We start from the raw sequence: 24,897 nt of genomic DNA on the forward strand, positions 1-24,897 counted from the left end.
GATAGATAGATAGATAGATAGATAGATAGATAGATAGATAGATAGATCCATTAATGGTGACTTGGGTCTAGAATTGAAGAGGAGGAGGAGAGCAGGGTAAATGGATTTTGGGATATTTCATAGTGCTTTTAATGACTCCAAGCTTCTTCCAGAATCAAAAGCTCATGTTTTCAATATTAATATTCTTCAGCTTGTGTTTCAAGGTTACAAATCATGAAATGATGCTCTTTGAAGAATTCAAGTTGAGGGTCACCTAAAGGAAAATGGAGAGGTTTTTACATGGAGAGTGTGCTTTGATTGCAATTTACTAGTACTCAATAATTGTCTAGAAGAAGCAGCATAAATGACCCTTTATATAAAAACAAAGAGTGTTTTATTTTTTTTCAATCATACCTCATTAGAGATTTATATGGAGAGCAAAACTGAGTTTTAGACTTTTTGTATGTTGTTTTTTTGTGTATTCTTTTTTTTCAAAAATATTTTATAACCTTAATGACTAAATTTGTTTTTCTTTCATTTAAAAGTGAACATCTAATTTCTCTAGGTTAGAAACTGACTCATTTGCTCCTGTGTTTTCCCCCATATGCAGAAGAAATTATGATCAAATGCTGGTCTGGGAGTCAGGAAGACTTGACTACAATCCCCTTCCACAGGAGCCCAAATCATCCCTTCTCTGTCCTTGGGTACATTCTAGAAGTGCTTCTTTGTAAAATACAACTTATGAGAATCAATTTCAATTTTACAATTTTAACAATTACCAAAGTATACATGAAAATACAAACTGAAAACATTTGAATAAAAAAAATTTATAAAAACAAACTTTATTAAAATGGTTCTTTTCCTAGTTGGACATTAGAAAAAAATGAATAAAAATGTATCATCCATAGTCTGATAGTTTCACCAAAGTAACAAGGACTTAATATGTGAAAGGAAATGAAGTCAGACACCGAGTTCTTTTCATATTGGTGAGACACGTCTGCCTACGGCTTTGTCTCTGTTTCCATGCCTGCTTCCTGAGCTTCTTCTACTTCTGAGAGTTTCTCATCATTTTCTAATGTCTGCTGAAGTTCGTGGATAGTACTAAGAAGAACATGGAACTGATTTCGTCTGAGTTCCAGCTTATCTTCAACATTTTCTTTTATATGAGACAGATGTTGTAATTCTTTCCCCAAAGCATCTAGTTCCTTTAATGTTTCATGCCTGTCTGGATGGTGCTGAATGACTTTTGCTAAAGCATCATATTCCTGACGATTTTTCCATATTCGTTTTGCTTGAAGAATCTGCTTTTTGCACTCAGCAATTTTTTCGTGTGCTCCAGCTTTGTTATTTTCTATGTGTTTGTACATTTTTTCATATTTTTTCCATTTCTCTGAGATTCATATCATACACGAGCAGTGTTTTTCCCATTGAAAATTCACATTGAGACAATGTACTCAGCATGCGCTGGTACTGGCTATAGCCTTCTTCCTGAGATCCAGAATTGCACCATTTAATGAAACTCTTCACTAACAGGTTGATTCTCCGATCATCACCAGCACCATCACCATCAATTAAGAGACGCTTTCTTATAATTTCATCGTCAGTCACGGTCCCCATGGCACCCTAGGCGGCAGCTCGTCACCGGCGTCCCGCGGCTCTGGGTCAAACTCCCACAATCGTTGTGTGTGTGTGTGTGTGTGTGTGTGTGTGTGTATGTGTATGTGTGTGTATTCTTGTGATTTCATTTGTGTAGAGAATTTTCAATGTGAAAAATACATCCACTGATGCAGAATAGCAATTCTTTTATAAGCCAGTAATGTTGAACTCATAGAAAAACAGAGGCACTAGTCATATATAAAAATCCTTGTGGGAAATATAATGATTTGGAAAAGCACATATTAATATCATCTATGTTCTATTGTACTTTACTTTGTTAAACATTTTCCAATTACATTTTAATTTGGACCAAGCTGAATTCAGGATATTTGACACCTGTTAAACATTTTAAAGATTTTCCCAAAGTATAGAGAAGTTAAGTGATTTGCGCCTGGTCACACAGTTAATAAGGATTGAGGATGGGAATTGAATCCAGGGCTTCTCAATTCCAATATATGCAATTCTCTGCATACATTACACCATGCAATATATATTGCCATTTTGTTACTGTCAAGAAAAAAAAAGAACAAAAGTTGTCAGCTCCACCAAATACATTTCATTTTTATTCCTTTTTTTGAGAACTACACACATAGATCACAGTTGACATCATGGGAGTAAGCATGACATTATGAAAGAAATTTTAAGAAAAAAATTCATTACACTATGTTAAGGGAATTAAAAGGTAAACTTAAATATGTAAGAACTTCTATAGCTAGCTAGCTGAGAGTTATGCCTAGAATTATATAAAAACTAATATTAAATATTTTGGAGTATATAGAGGTTAGCATAATATATAATACATTATGTATACAATATTTAATATATTAATATTATAAAATATTTAATATTTTGGGGTATAAAGAAACAAATTAAGTTCACCTTCTTTGGGGAAAAAATCTCAGAGCTATTAAATATGATCCCATACCATTACAGAGCTGCTCTTCATAGATACATCAAAAGATCATCACTGGATAGACCCAAGGAGACTCTAATAGGCAGCACAGAAGACAAAAAAAGATCAATGAAAGATTACAGAATACACAGAAACAGAATGTGGCATCTCCAGAGTTCATGGGAAGCACAGATGGCAGAGGGTAAACTATCAAGAGCATAAGAAGCAAAGAATGTTCCAAAGGGGACAATACCTTAGGAACATGAATTGTGTTTTCCAGAATTGCTCATATTTCATATATGGACTTCCCTATGTATTTGTGCCCCTCTGACATGTGTGTTCCTTAATAACAGGTATCTCTTTCCCATTGGTGATATGTTACCTTGGGAAGAAATAGTGGCCCATGTGCATGCTTGTCACTTGTTCAGTTTAAACTGTTCAATTGAATGTATTTTTTTCCTTTGAACTAGAAGCCCATGGTTAATCTGTTAAAAAACAAAACAAAAAAAAAACCACATGGTATGGTGGTAGTGATGGTTATGTTATAAGCAGGATTTTAAGTAGACCTGAAGTTGAACCAGGTTTTAAAGAGCTTGAAAGTACCTAGGCAGAACTACCAGAACACATACTAACATATTATCAGAAAAAGTGTTAGGTCTAGTCATGCTGTAAAAGGGAGGGATAGATGCCAGATAACCTAATTCCATTAATGTATGTTGAGGGTATTCCCTATGGAGGCCTTCAAGAAGACATAGAAAAAAGGTAAAAAGGATGAGAGGATATGGATGGTTGGAAACCACAATGGTAGAAGGAGGAGTAAGTGCATAGAACATGACAGATTAATCAAAGAAGCATGGTAGAGGAACCAGAGCTGGCAGAAACCCTATGAACTGTGAATTCTAACTGGAATATTTAGAAGTCAACAAACTTACATAGTTTGACTTTATTGTAGCTTCTAAATGGTATGGCTTTCTCTCTCTCTCTCTTTGTCTGTCTCTGTCTGTCTCTCTCTCTCCATACACAAATATTTATATAGCTATGTGTATACATGCATATGTATGTATATGTAGAAACAGATATACATAAATGTGTATATATTTATATATTAGATATAATTTTGTTGTGGGAAAAATACTAGTTGAGAATACTTTTAAAATATGATACATTTACTGGCTATTTTAATCTAATCAGATGTATAAAATGAAGATTTATTCATTACCACCTAGTTTTTCATTTCCAATGTTTGTACAGTAAAAAAAAAAAAGCTTTGTAAAGCAATCGCTATGAAAGGCATTCTATAAGGTGTTAAAATTCTGGGTATATATGCATATATACACATGTGATATGTGTATTACATATATGAATATAATGCACATGTTAATATGTAATGATATAAATATACAATATGAATATTGAACACATGCATATATTATATGTATAATTTAGTTAACAGTTGAAAATACTTTGACAATACTATTTTAATTTTTGTGCAATCATCATATTTCTTATAAGAAAAGGGAAAGAAATACTGATGCTAAGCTACATATCACCTTGGCATGCCAATACATATCCTTCTAGGACAACATTGAGACAATTCTCTTGCTTGGCTAATACAGTGCTTTAACATCAGCACATTCATATGTGCCATTCTTTTTTTCATTAGTGATTAAGTGCCATTGCAAAAAAAAAATTTCACGTTAATTACAATTAAATGTTATTCCAGTTGATTGGCAATTTGATCCCTCTGTATCACTACTTTTTCTGGCATATTACATGTTCCCTTTCAAGAAATATCTTGGCAAAATTATTCTAATTAAATCAATGAAGAAAAAAAGAAAATTGAAGACCAATTTATTATCTGACTGACTTTCTCACGTTCTCTCATTTCTTTCACTATAGATCAATTGTCTCATTAGTTGAGGTTCATTTCTTATGATACATAAAGGAATAGTGGGAAATGAGTTCTTTGCAAAAAGGTTTGACTTCTTATTCATTGTACATAGGGCTTTTTGTTAATGTTCAGTAACATTTAGAAGAATGAAAAGTACTTAAGTTTTGTACTTTATCATTTGATCACTATTCTACAATCTGAATTGTTGCAGGATAATAATAATACTGACTCGTGTTAACATAGCTTTCTAATTATAAAGCACTATATCTATACATTATCTTATGAGGTACTTATTACAAGTATTATTAGCCATATTTTAATAATTATGACACTAAAATACAAAAAGATTAAATGATACACTCAGGGTCATAAAGCAGATAAGTGGCAGGTTGGAGTTCAAACTAAATTATTATACTACTGCTCCTGTCTTTTATTCCCCATTTTTTCTTGTTCTATATATGAACAAAGCCATAATGAGAGATGGATAAGATTGTTTGGGTATATCTTCCATGCTGTTTCACAGAAGACAAAATTTAAGAATTTAACCAGGAAGGGTCATGGTCACAAACGTTTATACAAAAATGTCTAAAGTTGAGGCAAATAAACAAAAAAAAAAAGAAGGAATGAAAAAAGCAAGGAAAAAATGAGAGGAAAAAAAGGAGAGGAAGGAAGGAAGGAAGGAAGGAAAGAAGGAAGGAAGGAAGGAAGGAAGGAAGGAAGGAAGGAAGGAAGGAAGGAAGGAAGGAAAAGACTGGAGACAGAGACAAAGATTAACATGGCATTTTAGTAAGGAATAATCATTTAATGAATTCCACGAATCAGAGGGGAGTATTATAGAGTTTATTTGTGTAAAAGTCAATGGAAGGAAACTATTTTTCATGATGGCAAAATATTGGAAATTGAGGGAATGCCCATTCATTGGGGAATGGATGAACAAGATGTGGTATGTGAATGCAATGGAATACTATTTTGCAATAAAAAATGACGAACAGGCAGATTTCAGAAAAACCTGCAAAGGCTTATATGAACTGATGCAAAGTGAAATGAGCAGAACTAGTTCACTATGCTACCAACAGTTGTGTACCTACTTCCTCTCATCCTCTCCAGCATTTTTCATTTCTGTTATGTATGAGGTGGTACCTCAGAGTAATTTTAATTTTACTTTCTCTGGAGCATTTTTCATATGAGTATAGCTATCTTTGATTTCTTTTTCTGAAAACTGCCTCTTTATATCCTTTGACCATTTATCAACTGGGGAATGTCTTATTTTTATAAATTTGATTTAGTTCCCTATATATTTGAGAATAAAAGACTTTTTAACAGAAAAACTTCCTGTTAAATATTTTGATATAATTTCATTGTCTCAGCAAAATGAAATTTCCTTATTGTTTCCTTCAATTAGGTCTATTCTTACTTTTCCCTTTTCTGAGATCATGACTACCACCTCTGCCCTCTCAACTTAAGCTGAAACCCTTTCAATTCTGTATGTGACTTTCTTTCCCAAGTGAGTCTCTTGTACACAATATATTGCTGGATTCTAATTCTGCTATCTTCTTCTGTTCCGTGGGTTACTTCATCTTATTTATATTCACTATTATGATTACTAACTCTGCATTTCCCTCCATCACATTTTCCTCTGCTTATGCTTTTCTCTTTCTCCCTCATGATCCACTTTAAAAGTCTATTTAGCTTCTGACCACTGTCTCCCTTAATCTGCTCTCATGCTTATTATCCCCCATGTCATATCTCTTATCCCCTTCTACACATTTCTTTATTGGGTAAGATAGATTACACACACACATACACACACACACACACACACACACACACACACACTCCCCTCTTTGAACCAAGTCCAGTGAGAGGTTCAAGCATTTTATGCTATCCCCCACCATTTTCTCTTCCACCATAAAAGTTCTTCCTTGTACACATCCTTTATGTGAGAAAATTTGTCCCATTCTACATCTCCCTTTTCCCTTCTCCCAGTGCATCCCTCTTTCTCACCTTAAATTATTTTCTTGGAGATCATCTCAAAATAATTGACTTTGAATCATGCACTCTGTTATGCAGACTCCTTCTAACTGCCCTAATCATGATAAAGTTCTTAGGAATTACGTGTATCATCTTTCCTTGTAAGAATGTGAATAGTTTAACTCTATTGAATCCCTTATGATAACTTTTTCATGTTTACCTTTTTTATTCTTGACTCTTGTATTTGAATGTCAAATTTTCAATTTAATTCTATTTTTTTTTGTTTTCATGAAGAAAGCTTGAATCCTTCTATTTCATTAAATATCCATTTTCCCCCTGAAGGATTATACTCAGTTTTGCTGACTAAATTACTTGTGTTTGCAATCCTCCTCCTTTGCCTTCCAAAATATTATATTCCAAGGCCTATACTCATTTAAATGTCGAAGTTACTAAATCTTGTGTGATCCTGACTGTAGCTCCATGAAAATTGGTTTCTTTCTGGCTGCTTACAGTATTTTCTCCTTGACCTGGGAGCTCTAGAATTTGTCCAGGATATGAATGAGAGTTTTCATTTTGGTATCTCTTTCAGATGATTGGTAGATTCTTTCAATTCTATTTTATTTTCTGCTTCTAGGATATGAGGGCAGTTTTCCTTGATAATTTCTTGGAAAATGATATCTATACTCTTTTTTTATCATTTCTTTCAGATTGTCCAGTGATTCTTAAATTATGTCTCCTTGATCTCTTTTCCAGATCAGTTGTTTTTCCAAATAGATATTTCACATTCTCTTCTATTTCTTTTTATTCTTTTGGCTTGTTTTATTTTTTCTTGAAGGCTCATGGTGTTGCTAGCTTCCAATTTAATTTTTGCAGAATTATTATCTTCAATTTGCTGTTGTATCTCCAATTCCATTTTGCCAATTCTGCTTTTTAGTAAATTCCTTTCTTCAGTGAATTTTTGTGCCTTTTTTGATCAGGCATTTTGTTTAAGGTGATATTTTCTTCACTATTTTTTGTGCATCTTTTTACTAAGCTATTCTTGTTTTATAATTTTCTTTCATTGGTCTCATTTCTTTTTCCAATTTCCCCTTCTACAACTCTTTCAGTAATTCTTGTTGGTATTGCATATGGTTAACATGTGCCTTTGAAGCTTTGATTGTAGCTGTTTTCACATCACGTTATTGTCTTCTATGTTTATATCTTGGTCTAGCCTGTCATGGTAGTTTCTTTTTATGATTGAGAGTTGGTTTTTTTTTTTTTTTTGCTCACTTTCACAGCCTGTTTTTTTTCACTTTAAATTGTATTTTTAAAGTAATATATTGTTTCCCTTTAATTACATGTTAAGATAATTTTAACATATTTTTAAATTTCAGAGTTCCAAATTCTATTCCTTCCTCCATAACACTCCCCTCTCCCCCCAGGAGATGGTAAGAAATACAATATAGGTTATACATGTGCATTCATGTAGAACATTTACATATTATTCCTTTGTATAAGAAGATGAGAGAGAGAAGAGACAGAGACAGAGAGAGACAGACAGAGAGAGAGACAGACAGTGTCAGTTCTTGCTCTGGAGACAGATGACATATTTCATCATGAGTCCTGTGGGATTTTCTTGGATCATTGTAATGCTGAGGATAGCTAAATCATTCACAGTTTTTCATAGTACGACATTGTTATACAATGTTGTCCTGGTTATGCTCATTTCACTTTCCATTAATTCATGTAAATCTTTTCAGGTTATTCTGAAATCATCCTCTTGTCATTTTTTATAGCATAATAATATTCCATCACAAACTTAAAACACATCATGTTCAGCCATTCACCAATTGATTTACATTCCCTTGATTTCCAATTCTTGGCCACAACTAAAAGAGTTGCTATATATATTTATAAATATTTTTGTACAAATGCATGCTTTCCTTTTTATCTCTTTGAAATACAGACCCAGCAGTGGCATTGCCAGATCAAAGGGTAGCCCTTTGGACATATTCCCATATTGCTTTCTAGATTGGTTGGATCAGTTCACAGCTTCACTAACAATATATTAGCATAACAGTTTTCCTACATCCCCTCCAATATTTATCATTTTGCTTTTTAAAAAATTATAATAGCCAATATGATAGGTGTGAGGTGGCATCTCAAGGTTGCTTTAATTTTATATTTCTCTAATCATTAGTGATTTAAGAGCATTTTTTCATGCTATTATAGAATGTTTTTGATTTATTTGTCTGAACATTGCCTTTTTATATCCTTTGACCATTTATCAACTGGGGAATGACTTGTATTCTTACAAATTTGATTCATATATATATATATATATATATATATATATATATTTCAGAAATGAGGTCTATATTGGAGTTACTTGCTGTAAATATTTCCTCATGTTTTTCTGCTTTCCTAATCTTGGTTGCATTTGTTTTATTGATGAAAAAGCTTTATAATTTTATATAATCAAAATTATCCATTTTACATTTCATATTGCACTCTACATCCTAAATTCTTCCTTTCTCCACAGATCTGGCAGGTAAACTTTTGTATACTCTTCTAATTTGCTTATGGTATCACCCTTTATGTGTAAATCATGTTCCCATTTTTTTAGGAATAAAACAAAAGTTTAATTAATTTCAGACTGAGAAAAAGACATTTGCAAATCCCCACTTGTAGTAGGGATAGGGTTTTAATCCCTGAGAACTACAAAAAGGTGACACCCAGCACAGTCATCTTTAGGTCTTGAGTAAACAGTTTTCATGGTTGGAATTTCTTGGGAGAATAGAGACACTTTGGGGTCCTTGACAGTATATTTTCCAGGGATATACACATAGATGATGAGGCTGATGCACACATTGCCAGAACTAGCATAGCACTTGGTAGACTCTTTCCATTTTGATTTCCTTTATTTCCATATAATGAGAGGTATCTAGGTTGTCTCCGGAAAACAGATCAGATAGAGATTATCTTGGAATTGTTGAGTTTTGTGGTGTAGCGGTGCTTGGAATCCCAAAATACTGATATGCCAAGTCCCATTGAATGAATTAGACTCAAGACTTCTCTCAATTGAAGAAAAGCAAAGTTTATTAAAATTCGCCTTATTGGGTAGATTCTTAAGGAGCCCTTATTTGTGATGCTTGTATTGACAAGTGGGCCAGAATAATCTGACACAGACTGAGTGTGAGCTAGATTGAATCTGAGCCGACCATATTCCCATTTTGACCTAATCTTAGTATATGGGGTGAGATGTTGGTCTATTGCTACTTAATGTCTACCATACTTTTTTCTAGTTTTCCCAGACTTTTTTTTTTCAGATAATGAGTTTTTGTTCTAAAAATTTGCATCTTTGCTTTTATCATATATGAGATTACTATGGTCAATTTACTACAATATATTGTGTACCTAGTCTGTTCCACTGATTCACCTCTCTATTTCTTTTTTTTTTTAATATTTATTCATCAATTTTCTTTCCGTCTTTTTTTTTTCTTGCTTTTTGGAGGGCAGTTGGGGTTAAGTGACTTGCCCAAGGTCACACGGCTAGTTTTTGTGTTGTGTCTGAGGCCAGATTTGAACTCAGGTCCTCCAGGGCTGCTGCTCTATTCACTGTGCAACCTAGCCGCCCCTCACACCTCTCTATTTCTTAGCCAGTACCAGATTGCTTTGTTAATTACCACTTTGTAATACAGTTTGAGATTTGTGTACAGCTAGACCACCTTCCTTCACTTTTTTCTCATTGATTACTTTTATATTCTTGACTTTGTTCTTCCAGATGTATTTCATTATTATTTTTTCTACTTCTATAAATTACTTTTTTGTTTAATTGGTATGACACTGAATAAATAAAATAATTTAAATAAAACTGTCATATTTGTTAAATTAACTTGGCCTACCCATGTGCAATTTAATATTTTTCTAATTGCTTAGAGATGTCTTTGTGTGAAAAGTATTTTGTAATTGTATTCATATACTTCCTGTGTTTGTCTTTCACAGTAGATTCCCAAGCATTTTATATTGTCTATGGTTATTTTCAATGGAATTTTTCTTTCTATCTCTTCCTACTGTAGTTTGGAGGTAATATATAGAAATGTTGATGGTTTATGTAGGTTAATTTTATATCCTTAAACTTTTAAAGTTATTATTTCCACTAGCTTTTTTTAATTCGTTCTGTAGGATTCTCTAAGTGTACCATCATATCATCTGCACAGATTGATTGTTTTATTTCTGTTTTTTAATTTCTTCTTCTTCTTCTATTACTTCTATAGCTAGCATTTCCAGTATAATAATGAATAATAAAGGTGATAATGGACATATTGGCTTCACTCTGATACTGGGAAAACTTCTAGCTGATCCCCATTACAGATAATGCTTGTTGATGGTTTTAAGGACATACTGCTTATTATTTTAGGGAAAGCTCTATTTGTTCCTATGCTCTCTAGTGTTCTTAATAGAAAAAAGATGTTATATTTTGTTAAAAAAAACTTTTTTTGTATCTACTGAGATAATAATATGATTTCTGTTAGTTTTTTAAAAATTAATATGGGCAATTATGCTGATAGTTCTCCTAATAATGAAGTAACCCAGGGGTGGCTAGGTGTTGCAGTGAATAGAGCACCAGCCCTGGAGTCAGAAGGACCTGAGTTCAAATCTGGTCTCAGACACTTAACACAAAACTAGCCACGTGACCTTGGCCAAGTCACTTAACTCCAATTGCCCCTCCCAAAAGCAAAAACAAGAAAGAAAGAACCCTGTATTCCTGGTTGTAGTGTATGTTCTTTGTGATAAATTACTGTAATCACTTTTTTAGTATTTTATTTAAAGTTTTCACTTCAATATTCATTAGGGAAATTTGTACAGTTTTCTTTTCTTTCTCTGTTTGGCTCTTTCTGATTTAGGTATCAGCACCGTGTTTGTGTCATAAAAGGAATTTGGTGAGACTCATTGACTTATTTTATCAAATAGTTTATATGGTATTGGAATAGAATTAGGCTCTGCTCCTGCTCTGTCCTGTTTCTTGTGTTGGGGGCTTAGGGTCTTGCTGCAGGCTTTCACTGGGTTTCATTGTCTAACTTCAGGTTTGCATGTGAGGGGGGGCCTCCCTGCTGGATTGTTCTGGGGGGTTTGGGGCTTCCCTGTTCACCTCCCCTATGTGTAGATTTCTGCTTCTGGCCTGCTGTAAGGGGCATAACTTTGCTGTTGACTTGCTGTGGAAACAGGACCTCTCTGTTGCCTTGCCCTGGGGGAGGAATCTTGCTGCTAGGTGGCCCCTGGGGGTGTGATTTTACTGCTGCTTGTCCTCATGTCTGACATGTCTCTGCTGTCCTGTGACAGGGGCGGGGCTTTGCTACTGGTCAGCATGGGGGGAGACCTTGCTGGTGGCCTGTGCTGGGGCTGGGGACTCTGAGGTTGGGGTTTGCTGTACTGCACAGACTACTGCTGGCTTGCAGAAGGCTGAGGCATTACTGGTGTGGTGGACTGACCAGGGCTTGGAGCCTTGGCTGTAGGCCTTATGCTGTGAGGATGGTTTCTGATCTTGGACCTAGCTTTCCTCTCACTCCAGTGAGACTGACTTTTCTTGCAGAGCTTGTAAGCTGAACCCCTGCCCCAAAATGAGTTATGAGGTGATTTTCAAGTATTTGAAGGGGAACTTGGAAGGGCTCCAGGGAGTTCCTGTCCCACTCCACCATCTTAGTACCTGAAGTTGAAATTTATGTTAAAGTTGGACTCTGTTTACCTGGATGTGAAGAGGCACCATACAAAGATTAAGCTGTTTTTTGTGCTGCTGTTTTCAGAGATTGTTCTGGGAATCAGTACTTCTAAGGTGGTATGACAGAGAGAGATGTGGTGACTGTTCTCCTGTTCTATGCTCTGACCTTCAGTTAGGATTAGCCCTTCTCCCCTGCAGCCACAAGTACTAATGCTCCTCTTATCCCTGGAACTCTAACCAGGTCCCTTGCTCTCCTGTAGCCTCAAGTGCTAGCTGTATTTCTGAGCCTGGAAGAGTTACCAGGGCTGCCACTTTCTTGTAACAAATCACAAGTGTTCCTCTCCAACCTTGAACTGTGACTCAGAATTACTCATGGGCAGCAGAGTTTCCTATCAGCATTAGTTGCACCTAGAGCTATCAAAGGGTTTTCTGTAATCTCTTTCTCACCATTTGTATCACCATTTTACCATCTCTGGACTGAAAGCTTCCAAAGCTGCTGCTACTCCTGCTGTCATGGCTGCCTCTGAAGTCCACTGCTGGCACTCCAGCAATCCTCCAGGCCTGGATCTACCCTAATTTTATAGACCTCTCTTTTGGACCTCCTATATTATCTTGGGCTGGAAAAAAATGTTTCCCTCTGAACTTTCGTTGCCTCTGCTGCTAAAAAAAATTGGTTCTGAGGCATTTTTTTAAAGTTATTTGAAGGGGAGTGTTGGGAAAATTCAGTTGGTTGCTGGCCAACTCCATTAGCATGGCTCAGTTTTCTGGGAAGTTCCTTAAAACAACAGGAGCAGTGCTAAAAATTCGTACTGAATTGGCAATAGTGAGGGAGGCAATATTATGAATAAAAATGATAAGACACTGACTTGGGTAGATGGATCTATTATAATTAACAGACAGCAAAGGTAGAGCTTCTTAATTTTTATTTTGCTTCTTTTTTCTCTGACAAGGAATATGACTGGAAATGACAGAATAAAAATGACTTAACAGGTAGTTGATACTATAAGTAAGGAGAGAGCAACAGAGCACCCAGCTGCACTTAGTATAATCAAATCACCTCACCCAGATAAGCTACATCCTTTGATATTGGCAGATACAATTGTTGAACTACTATCAATAATATTTGAAAGATGGAAATCCAGGAAAGCTACTTCCAGTTTGGAGAAGGGAAAATGTTATACTCATTTTAAAAAAGGGGGGGTGGGAAATGAATCAGAAAGCTATAGGACAATAAACTTGTCCTTAATTCTTGAAAAAATTTTAGAATGGATAATTTAAAATATGGTGCTAAATATCTAGAATGAGAATTTGATGTTACAAAAAGTCAGTTATTTCCTTCATTTACTAGTTTATTATTCGCGGGGTTGAGGGTGGGCATTTCTAGTTGTCCTGATCTATATCTTGATGAGTAAGTGAAGCTAGTGACTTTTCACAATCCTTTCTCACTTAAATCCAAATCACTTTCAAGTCAAGACATCACCTTCCTGATATCATGGTCCTCTTTAAGAATGAGGGACAAAAAACAACGATCCAGTACAGGGGAGAGAAGGAAATCAGTTTAGTTTGTGATGACTAGTGGATGAGGACAATGATACAGATATGTTTTTGTTAGAATTGTAGAAATGCTTTTAAAAATTTATTTTTATTTTTATGGAGACAATGAAGAGATGTGTAATAGACAATATTAAATTAGATGGATTAGAGCTGATTCAATGGCTTGACTTGAAGCCTAGTTTGTAGTATACTTCACCAGCAAAATGACATGAGGGCCCCAACTGTGCAACTTAGAGATTTCTTTTTGGCCCTGTGGTTTTTCACATACTAAAACAACAACAAACAACAATAATGACTTGATTAAAGGAGATGTCAGGGTCATCAAATTTTCAGATGACACAAAGCTGAAGGGGAAGCTGACAATGATCTATATAATCAGGATCCAAAAAATCTTACCAGACTAGGGTATTAGCCAAAATTGAATATGGATAAATGTAAAGCCTTATATGCAGTTTAAAAAAATCACTAATACAAGATGATAGAGGCAAGTAAAAATAGCAATTTTCCTGAAAAAAAGATCTGGGCGTTTTAGTAGATCCAGACTCAGCCGTGTGATGTGACATACTCCGCAGTGTGATGGTGGGGAGTGGTAGCAGAAACTATGTGATCTTGGACTACATTAAAGAAGGTATAATTTTTAGGAAAAGAGACTTGGTAATTCCAGTATTTTCTATGCCCATCATAATTTATCTAGAGTATTGTATTCAGTTCTGCACACTATATTTTAAGAAGGACACTTTTTAATCTGGAGGATGTCCAGGGCATAGCAGGCATCCAAAATGGTAAAAGGCCTACCTAGTTCATATCACAAGATTGAAGCATAGGCTCTGAGCTTACTCTCCCAACCTTCACTCACACTAAGATGTGTTTCATATAGGCAAATACTAAGCCCTCTCATAACCCAGGGTTAACTTTGATTGATTTGGGTGTGCTAATGCTTGGGGTTATATACTGTCCCTGGTATGAAATTGGCTCTCTAATGTTATCTCATGGTTTCCCAATAGAATTTTTCCCCTCAGTTATTGTCAAGAATATCCAGAATAGGGGCAGCCAGGTAGCACAGTAAGAGCACCGGCCCCAGAGTTGGGATAACCTGGGACCAAATCCGAGCTCAGACACTTAGCACCCACCCAGAAACACCTGGCAGCGTAACCTTGAGCAATTTACCTAATCCCAATTGCTTAGGGGTGGCCAGGTGGTACAGAGAGTAAGAGCACCAGCCCCAGAGTTGGGATGATCTGGGATGGAATCTGAATCTGGGCTTAGATACTTAGCACCACATCCAGAAATATCTGTCCCTGTAACCTTGAGCAAATTACTTAATCCCAATTGCTTAAAAAAAAAGAATAGCCAGAATAAATTATTTTTTGGAAAGAGTATTTACTACAGTGGTATATTAAAAAATTGGCACAAAACATCCCACACTGTATCTATTACACTCTCCCACAAATCTCCAGGGGAAAGTGGGTTCAAGCTTAAAAAACACATGGTAGAAAAAGGGAAGTTCTTGATTGTTAGAAATTCTTTCTTCCCTTTGTGGGGTATGCATGAAATTTCCTTTAGTTACCATGTGCCTTTTATGCTACATTTCTTACAAAACATTGGGGTCAAGTAACTTGCCCAAGGTTATAGGCTGTTTTTTTTTTTGGGGGGGGGCATTAAGTTTCTGATGCCGGAACCTAACTCAGGTCCTCCTGACTCCAGGGCTTGCACTTTACTCACTACACCACCTAGCCGCCCCTCTTGCAAAACTCTTAAAACTGACATTCCTCAGTTTATCTAATTTGTTCTAAACAAGATTCCAAGGAATAATGTCAAATCACCTGACCCTCTGAAGTTAACAAGGTCTTCCTCTGATCAAACAGCCCCCGAACCCACTCCCACCAGCCTTGGGCCTTAACTGAAGGCTTCTGCTGCTAAGTAGTCACATGATTAAATGTAAAAATTGTACCAATCTCAAGAATTCTATACAAACTTCACAAGACTGAGTTGCTACTCATCTGAAAGGGCTTCCTTTAAAAGCTAATTAAAGTGTCTTTGATTAGAAGTGTGCAGACCTTTATATCCAGTTGAAACCTGTCATTGATTTAGTTAGTTCACATGTGTTCTCACCTGATAAAGACACAAGGGCTAAGTGGGGTGGGAGGGGGAAAGGAAGAGGATGATTGATTGGATGATTGATTGACTCAATCAACCCCAGCCTTTAAACTGAAATTGGTTGAAAAAATGGAGCATTTTTAACTTATCAAAGAGAAATTAAAAGGGAGATAAGATAGATATATTCCATTGCTTAAAAAGCTGACATATGGAGAGAGGGTAAGACTTATATTCTGTTTGGTCCAAGAGGTGAGCCAAACCAGGAGCAATGAGTACAATTTTCAAAGAGGAAAATTTAAGCTTGGTGTTGTGAAAGACTATCTAACAATTAGAGTTAACTCAAAGTGGAATAGGTCATCTATCACAAATGATGGTAGGTTCTCCTTCCATGTATATTTTGAATGAGAGGGTAGATGACCATTTATGAGGCATGTCAAAATTGGAATTTTTTGTTTGTATGAGTTGGATTAGATAACTGCTGACCTCTACTTCATCTCTCAAATTATGTGACTATGATTTTGTAATAACATTGCAGCATTCTTGGCTATGGGTTATCTTTACCCAAGTGGGTTTCAGGAATACAATGTGATGTAGTTGGGATTTATGCTGCTTCAGGGCCAGGAATTTAAACTGATGGCTTCACATTATGTTTGTTCTTTTTGATCTATAATTTGCATTCTGGGTATTACATTCTGCAAGTTGTTTATTATTATTGTTGTTAAAATAAGTTTGTAGAGACAAGAAGCTATTTATAATATTACAACTTTATGAGAAGCTACTGGGTGGCCTAGTGGTACAGATGGCAAACTTGGAATAAGTATGATCTTAATTGGACTCTTGCTTGAATATTTTATTATCCTCAAGTGATTTAACCTCTGTCTGCCTCAGTTTCTTTATTTCTAAAAGAGGGTAATAATAGCACCTACCTTCCCAAGCTGTTGTGAGGGTCAAATTAAATAACTGATGCACAGTACTTTGAAAATACCTATACAAAAGTATGCTATGATAAGCCACATTTCATAGAATTGCAGAATTTAAGAGTTGAAAGAGACCTCAGTTAACAGGTAGTACAAGACATACCTGAAAAATAATGCTTTTTAAACATACCTGATGAGGGGTAGAGCCAAGAGGGCAGAGTGAAAACAAGGACTTCCTTGAGATCTCCCTCAAACCCCAACAAATACCTGGAAAATGACTCTAAAATTCTATAGCATCAGAACCCACAAAATGAAAGGGTAAAACAAATTTCTAGGCCAAGACAACCTGGAAGGTTGACAGAAAAAGTCTATTGCACCAGTCTGAGAGTGGAGCACATTCCAGTGCACTGGCACAGACTGGGGTCCCAGCAAATCCAGAGTAGGCACAAGGGGACTGAATCATTAGGAACTGTGGCGGTTGCAAGACTTCTCAACCCACAAATGACAAATATAACTTAGAAGGTCAGTAGGAAAGATCTGTGGGACCTGGGTGAGAGAGGAGCATGGTCTGACCCCAGCTCCAGCCCCAGGGCTGTGGCTATGGAGGCAGCAGTAGCAGCAGCAGTTTATGCTTCTGGAGCTCTCCAACTAAAGATGGTGGGGGTATTGAGGGGTTGATCATAGGGGGATTGCAGCGAGCTCTTTGCTGGTTCTGATGCAGGATTCTCTTACTTTGCCCTTGCTTGGATCTGGGTCACAGTCCTGGGTAGTGGATCTTGGGGTGAGGAGGAGTGCCGACATGGCAGAGCTTGTGGCAATGGTGGAGAGAGAATCCTCCTCACAGTTCCAAGGCAGAAAAGAGTAATTGTGGTCACTCACAGACCAGAACACAGAACAAGAGAGGAGTAAATCCTTCTCCTTTGATCACACAACCTTGGAAGAACTAAAAATTTACAGTTCCCTAGAAATATGCCTGAAAACATCTATGCAAAACTTGGAACAGTGCACTCTCTAATCTTGAAGCAGAGTCCTACCTTAACAAAGATCTAAAAAGTCAAGTAATTGGCTGACAAAATGAGCAAACAGCAGAAAAATAATCAGACTATGGAATCTTAATTTGGTGACAAAGAAGATCAGAACTTACAACCAGAAGAAAACAAAGTCAAAGCTCCTACATCAAAAATCTCCAAGAAAAATATGAATTGGTCTCGGGTCATGGAAGAACTCAAAAAGGATTTTGAAAATCAAATAAGAGAAGTAGAGAAAAAAGTGGGTAGAGAAATGAGAATGATGCAAGAAAATCATTAAAAAAATGAGTCAACACCTTGCTAAAGGAGACCCCCCTCCCCAAATGCTGAAGAAAATAACACTTTAAAAACAAACTAACCTAAATGGGAAAAGAGATCCAAAAAGTCAATGAGAAGAATGTCTTAAAAAGCAAAATTGGCCAAATGAATAAGGAAGGCCAAAAGTTCACCGTAGAAAGTAATTCCTTAAAAGTTAAAATGGAGCAAATGGAAGCCAATGTCTGCTTGAGAGATCAAGAAATTATAAAACAAAACCAAAAGAATGAAAAAATAGAAGACAATGTGAAATATCTCATTGGAAAAACAACTGACCTGGAAAAGAGATCCAGGAGAGAGAAGTTAAAAAAATATTGAACTATTTTAAAGTCATGATAAAAAAAAGAGCCTAGACTTCTTCTTTCAAGAAATTATCAAGGAAAACTGTCCTCATATTCTAGAACCAGATGGGAAAAATAGAAATTGAAAGATTCCACCAATCATCTCCTGCAAGAATTCTCAAAAGGAAAACTCCAAGGAATATTGGAGCCAAATTCCAGAGTTCCCAGGTCAAGGAGAAAATATTACAAACAGCCAAAAAGGAACAATTCTAGTATTGTGGAAACACAGTTAGGATAATACAAGATTTATCAGCTTCTACATTAAGAGATTGGAGGGCCTGAAGTATGATATTCTGGATTTAAAAAAAAGCTAAGATTAAAACCAAGAATCACTTACCCGGAAAAAATTGAGTATAACTCTTCAGGGGGAAAAAATGGACACTCAGTGATATAAAAACTTCCAATCATTCTTGATGAAAAGACTAGAGATGAATAGAAAATTTGACTTTCAAATACAAGATTCAAGAGAAACATGAAAAGGTAAAGAGGAAAGAGAAATCATAAGGAACTTATTAAAGGTTAACTGTTTACATTCCTACATGGAAAGATGATATTTGTAATTCATGAGACCTTTCTCAATATTAGGGTAGTTGGAGAGAATATATATATATATATATACACACACATATATATATACATATAACACCTATATATACATATATGCACACACATGTGTGTGTATAGACAGGGTATAGGATGAGTTGAATATGAAGGGATGAAATCTAAAAAATAAAATCAAGGGGGTGAGAGAGGAATGTGCCGGGAGAAGGAGGAAGGGAGAAGTATAATGGAATATATTGTCTTAAATAAAAGAGGCAAGAAAAAAACTTTTACAGTGAGTGGAAGAGGGGGTCGGTAAGAGGAAATGAGTGAACCTTCTTCCCAACAAATTTGGCTGAAGGAGGGAATAACATACACACTCAATTGGCTATGAAAATCTGTCATCATACAGGAAAGTAGGGGAGAAGGGGATAAGAAGGAGGTGTGATAGAAAAGAGGGCAAATGTAGGGAGGAGTTATCAGAAGCAAACACTTAGGAGGAGGGACAGGGTCAAAAGAGAGAACAGAATAAACAGAGGGAGGGATAGGATGGAGGGAAAACTCTTAGTCTTCTACAACATGACTATTGTGGAAGTGTTTCACATAATTATACATATTGAACCTATATTGAATTGCTCATCTTCTCAATGAGGGTGGGTGGGAATGGAGGAAGAAGGAGAATGTGGAATTCAGTTTTTAAAATTAATTAAATAAATTAAAATAAATTAATTTAATAAATTAAAACTAAAAATAAATTATGTATATATGTGTGTATGTATGTATATACACATATGCACATATATATGTATAAATATATGTATGTATGTATTTATGTATAAACATACCTGAACACTAGTCGTCGGATCTTTGTCTTCAGGCTTCCCATCAATAGTACCTGAGATTTCTATACTTCTGTAGGTCCACTTGGGTGATCTTACTGTGGGAAACTTCCTTAAAATGAAACATTAATTTGCCTCTTTGCAGTTTCAACCTATTAATCCTGGTTCTGTCCTCTAAGGCCAAACCAAACAAGTCTAATTCTTCCAAAGACAGTCCTTGAAATATTTGAAGATATCTGTCATGCCTCTTTTAAGGCTTGTTGTCCTAAGGGAAGAAACAGTTTAAACCCTTTACATACAGACTCATGAGAACAAAGACCTAGATCCGTACTTCAAAAGTAATTTATTCTATTATTCTTATTTTACAATTGAGAAAACTAAAATTGAGAAAGATTGAGTGACTTACCCAAGGTCATGCAATAACTATTAATAGAGGCAGGATTTAAGTGTAATTATGTACCTTCTTTTCCATTTGGCCAATTCTATAGTGTATTTTTTTCCACTTTGTCAATTTTATTTTTAAAGGAATTGTTTGGTTTTTCTTTTACCTCTCTTATTTGACTTTTAAAATGCTTCTTGAGCTCTTCCAAGAAGGCTTTTGGGGCTTGAGACTAGTTCACATTTCCCTTTGAGGTTTTGGATGCAGGTATATTGACCATGTTGTCCTCTTCTGAATTTGTGTTTTGATCTTCCCCGTCATAAAGATAATCCTCTATGGCCGTTGTTTTTCTTTGTTGCTTTTTGCTCATGTTGTTTGCCTTTTAAATTTGTTCTCTGCTCCTGGGATGCAAGGGCCACTGTCCCATGCTTCTGCTGGGGACTAGAGGCCTGGTTATTGGTTTTGTGTGCTGGGGCCTCAGGTGTTGGCAGTTGGAAGCTAGTAGCTTAGTTGATGCTGAACTGGAGCTGGTGGTGGCTGGTATGTGCTTGGTGTTGTTGCTTTGCTGCTCCATTGCCCTGGGGCTCAGGATCTCTCACTTGTTTTCTGAGGTGAGGCTTGCTGCTGACTTGCTGTGACACCTCCCATCTTGTACTGATCTCCTTCATCCACAGCAAGAGGAACCATTCCCTGGATCCCCCTAGCCTCCTGAGCAAAAAGACTGCTATACTTTGTCTTTCTGATGGCTCTACTATTTCAAGACTTTTCCTAGGCAATATTCTTTGGGTTTTTCAAGGTCAATAATGGAGGGTGAGAGCAACTTACTGCTTACTCCACCACCATGGATCCTGAAAGTTGAAATAGGTGACTGTAGCGGCAAGCACCCCAAGCGTCCTCAGGGTTGCTTCCACCACAGGTTCTTGGATCTGCTTTGTTAAAGGAAAGCAACTCAAAATGGGTTAACAAGCTTGCTTTAATCAGTCAAACACATATCGTTTACCCAGTTCAGGGAAAAAAAGGTCAGCACCCCGAACTTCAGAATACACAGACAGAATTATCAAGTCAGAGAAACAGATCAAGTAGACAGATTTCCAAACTGTCCAACCATCACATCCATGCCAAATCAACATCTGGATTTCAACATCTGGGTTTTTCAAAGCTGGGGGGGCTCTGGACAACGGCTTCCCAGAATCCACATCAAATCACAGAACACTTCTCAAAGTGAGCCCCCAAAACAAAGCTACATATCAGGGCTTATATAGCCTTCTCTTGGCTCAGAGAATGTAACAACCTTATTGACCCACTGGCCAATCAAGAAGTATCTACTGAAAAACAAGCCTCCCACCCCAGGCTTCAGGTGCAATTTAGCCTAGGGGCAGGGAAGATCTTCCAAATTTGCATTCCCATTACAGTGACTGTCACACATTCAGTCTGTGGGCTGATAGTTCCAGAAGCAGCTACTGCCTCTGCTGCCTCTATTGTTGCTGCTGATCTTGGTTTGCTGGGCTGGAGGCTGTATTGGCACTCCCTTCTCTCTTACCTAGTTCTGATAGGCCCCTCTGGCTGACCTTCTAAGTTGTCTCTGACATCTATGAGCTGAGAAATCAGGAAATCACCACTGCTGCCATTGATTCAGTCACCCAAGGTCAGCTCCTGCCTTGCTGGTGTCAGTCTGTGTTGGCACAGCCTGTGCTAGACTGCCCTCCTCTGTCAGCCTGGTGCAAAATACCCTTTCTGTCAATCTTCCAGGTTGTTTTGGGTTGGAAATCAGCCTCAGTCTTACTCTTTGTGAGTTCTGCCTCTCTATAATTTGTTCAGAGTCACTTTTTAAAGGCATTTAAAGAGGTTTGGTTGAGAACTCATACAAGTCCCTGCTTTCATTCTGCCATCTTGGCTCTGCCCCTTATTAAGTATCATTATGATACGAACATGAGGTCCTTTGCCTTCCTCTGGACCTTTTTGAGTTTATCAGTGACCTTCCTAAAATAGGTAATCTGAAATGGGGTACTCAAGAAGTGATCTGCCCAAGTCTTGTTGGCCAAAAGATATTTAGATTCCGTTCAATAATTTTTTTTTCATGCAGAATGACTTATTAATTGGGGGCAGCTAGGTGGCGCAGTGAGTAGAGCATCGGCTCTGGAGTCAAGAGAACCTGAGTTCAAATCTACTTTCAGACACTTGACACACTTACTAGTTTTGTGACCTTGGGCAAGTCACTTAACCCCAATTGCCTTGCCCCCCCCCTCCAAAAAAAAGTAAGAATGACTTATTAAATGAAGGGAAAACTTCTATTTTCTTACTTCTTGAAAACAGATTTTTTTAAAGCTAGAGAAGATATGCTTTTTTCCCTAGCAATCGTGCCTGTCATATAACATCAATATTTACATTTTAAGTAATATTTAAGCTTTTTGAAGAGTACCAGGCCATTGTCACCCTTCCCTTCCACTTCACTTTTATTTCACTTTCCCTTTAAAAGAAAAAAAAAATGGAAATGATATAATGAATTCCTCCACCTGCATAGCTAAAAGGGATTTTATGTTTCAGGGTCTCTGGGGCTTTTCAGGTCTGCAGACTATAATGTACCAATTAAAGTTAGCATTGTAGTAGCATTCTCATTATCTGAGTAGATCTCTATCATCCATAATTGACAGAGAATGTTTAATTCCAGACATTCTTAAATACTGTCTGGAACTATTGCATTAAGTAAAGGAGAAGCCATACAGTGGGTCATATCACTCTCAGGGAGATTAAAGAAGGCATAATTCTAGAGAAGCTCAGGGTACTTCCTTGTTACTAAAAATGAAGGTGGGAAATTCTTACAGGAAGATTTCAAATGGCTGTTTAGTGTTAAACTGGCATGTGAGTAAAGAGATTAACTGACAGGATTGACAGAATGTAGCTGCTAAAACTAACCATGCATTTTATCCACCCAGGTACTAGTCATCAATGTCAGTTTATGAGCACGAGCATTTTACAATCAAGAAGGGGATTAGGGAATAGAAAAATGAAGATATCAGAAAAGAACCTTGATCAAAGCTTCCTTTTTTGATTCTGGCCATCTGAGAACAAATATATATATATATATATATATATATATATATACATACATACATGTATATATATATATATATATATATATATATATATATATATATATATATGAATATGAAACCTCTCCCTCATGTCCTGGATTAAAGAAAAAAGAGGTAGCCATACCTTCTTCTCACTGTAGCTATTCTTTAATTATCACCTTTAATTTGGAAATTTGTGGTGGTTCTGATGCCAGATATATTCCCCAAGGAGGCAAAAGACAGAAATATACACTATAGACATAAAAATGTTCACATTGATAACCAATAGATGAAAATGAATTTAATGTCAATTGATTGAGGAATAAAACAACAGTTATGTGTATGTGGCAGCATATTAGTGCACCATAAGAAATTATTAGTATGAAGTATTCAGGGAAGCAGGGTAATACTTAAACTAATATAGATTCTAAGAAGACTCTAGAAAGTAACATACAGGACTACAAAAATGTAGATAAAAAGAACCAAAACAAAATTGAGCACTGAATATTTACAATGACCAAAAATCTTAGCTAGGTAAAAGCATCAAAAAAATATGGCTTCTTCACTTCTTTGCAGGTGTGGGATCCTGTGGGTAAAGAATATTACATATACCTGTAAGATTTTGTTAAGATTATTGGTTTCACTGAAATGATTTTTTCTAAGTCCTTTAAAATTTGAACACACTCAAAAATAAAGGTTAGGTAAAAGAAAAAAAGAAAATGTGTGATGGTAGATGTGTCACTAAGGGTCACCTGACTTCTGTTACATCATAGACATGCTTTAGAAGATAAAGCAACCATTGCAAATTTTCAATACCAGAAATGATATTTAAGCCTTATGACCGATATCATATCAATGATATCAATCACCTCCGTTTTCTCAGTATCTAAGCTCTTATGCAACTTGTAGCATATCTTGGCACATGGGATAACTTTGTGGATACATATAACACCACAGAACACAGAAACACAGACTCCATGAATCAGAAGAATAATAGACCCCTATGGTACACTGTTCCACAATGAAACATCTCACTTGACTAACATTTTTTCCTTCTTTCCAAAATAATTAGGGTCTGCAATAGCAATAGAATGGGCCAGCTAACAACCAGTAATCCAGATGCTTTGATTCCCCTCAGAGTTAATAAAAGGCTAGTGGGCTACACTGGCCAATGTCTACAGCTGCTTTTTTGAACCTCCATAGCTCAGATGTTTGACTTCCTTATTGTACCATTTGTTGATAGGTGTGACTGGAATAGTAGAGAGATGTTTAAGAAGAAAAGATCCTGCCTTATTTCATGTAATATTAATCAATGGAGTTAGCTTATTGAGTATGATATTAACCAGAAGTAACTATAAATGTCTAAGGTCAGAGTCATTTGATAATGTATTTTCAAAAAAAAGCCTTGGCTGATGTGCAATTGAGTGTGAAAGGTTACCCTGTTCAATTCCATTTCTTCTGACTATGACTCATTCACTTGTATTAAATTACAATAGTACTTCATAAAATAAAGACTTTTTATCAAGATCAGGAACTTGTTAAACTAAATGTGAATTGTCATGTTCTGCCTGGAACTCAAATCCACAGCTCCTATCTTAGGACATTATTACCTTTTCCATCAGCTCATTTGTTAGATGTCATTGGCTTTATTCTAAATAGATTCTGGTTAGTTGAGAGAGAGGGAGAGAAAGAGAGAGAGAGAGAGAGAGAGAGAGAGAGAGAGAGAGAG

The 24,897-nt window shown here is 36.2% G+C and overlaps 1 long non-coding RNA gene and 1 pseudogene across 2 annotated transcripts in view; one reads left to right on the forward strand and one right to left on the reverse strand.

The window, feature by feature from the left end:
* The window catches only part of LOC138161314 (uncharacterized), a 62,545-nt gene extending 61,726 nt beyond the window's left edge, over positions 1-819 (forward strand). For both annotated transcript variants that reach the window (XR_011168329.1, XR_011168330.1), the window contains one exon: positions 590-819. This is a non-coding gene — a long non-coding RNA (uncharacterized lncRNA). The remainder of the gene's footprint in view (positions 1-589) is intronic.
* Positions 446-24,897, reverse strand: part of LOC138161312 (THO complex subunit 7 homolog pseudogene) — a 203,643-nt pseudogene continuing 179,191 nt past the window's right edge.

Source organism: Petaurus breviceps, unplaced genomic scaffold (assembly GCF_028583685.1).
Source record: "Petaurus breviceps papuanus isolate PSGF00001 unplaced genomic scaffold, PetGlider_PUasm1.0 184, whole genome shotgun sequence".
In the NCBI taxonomy this organism is placed as follows: Eukaryota; Metazoa; Chordata; class Mammalia; order Diprotodontia; family Petauridae; genus Petaurus; species Petaurus breviceps.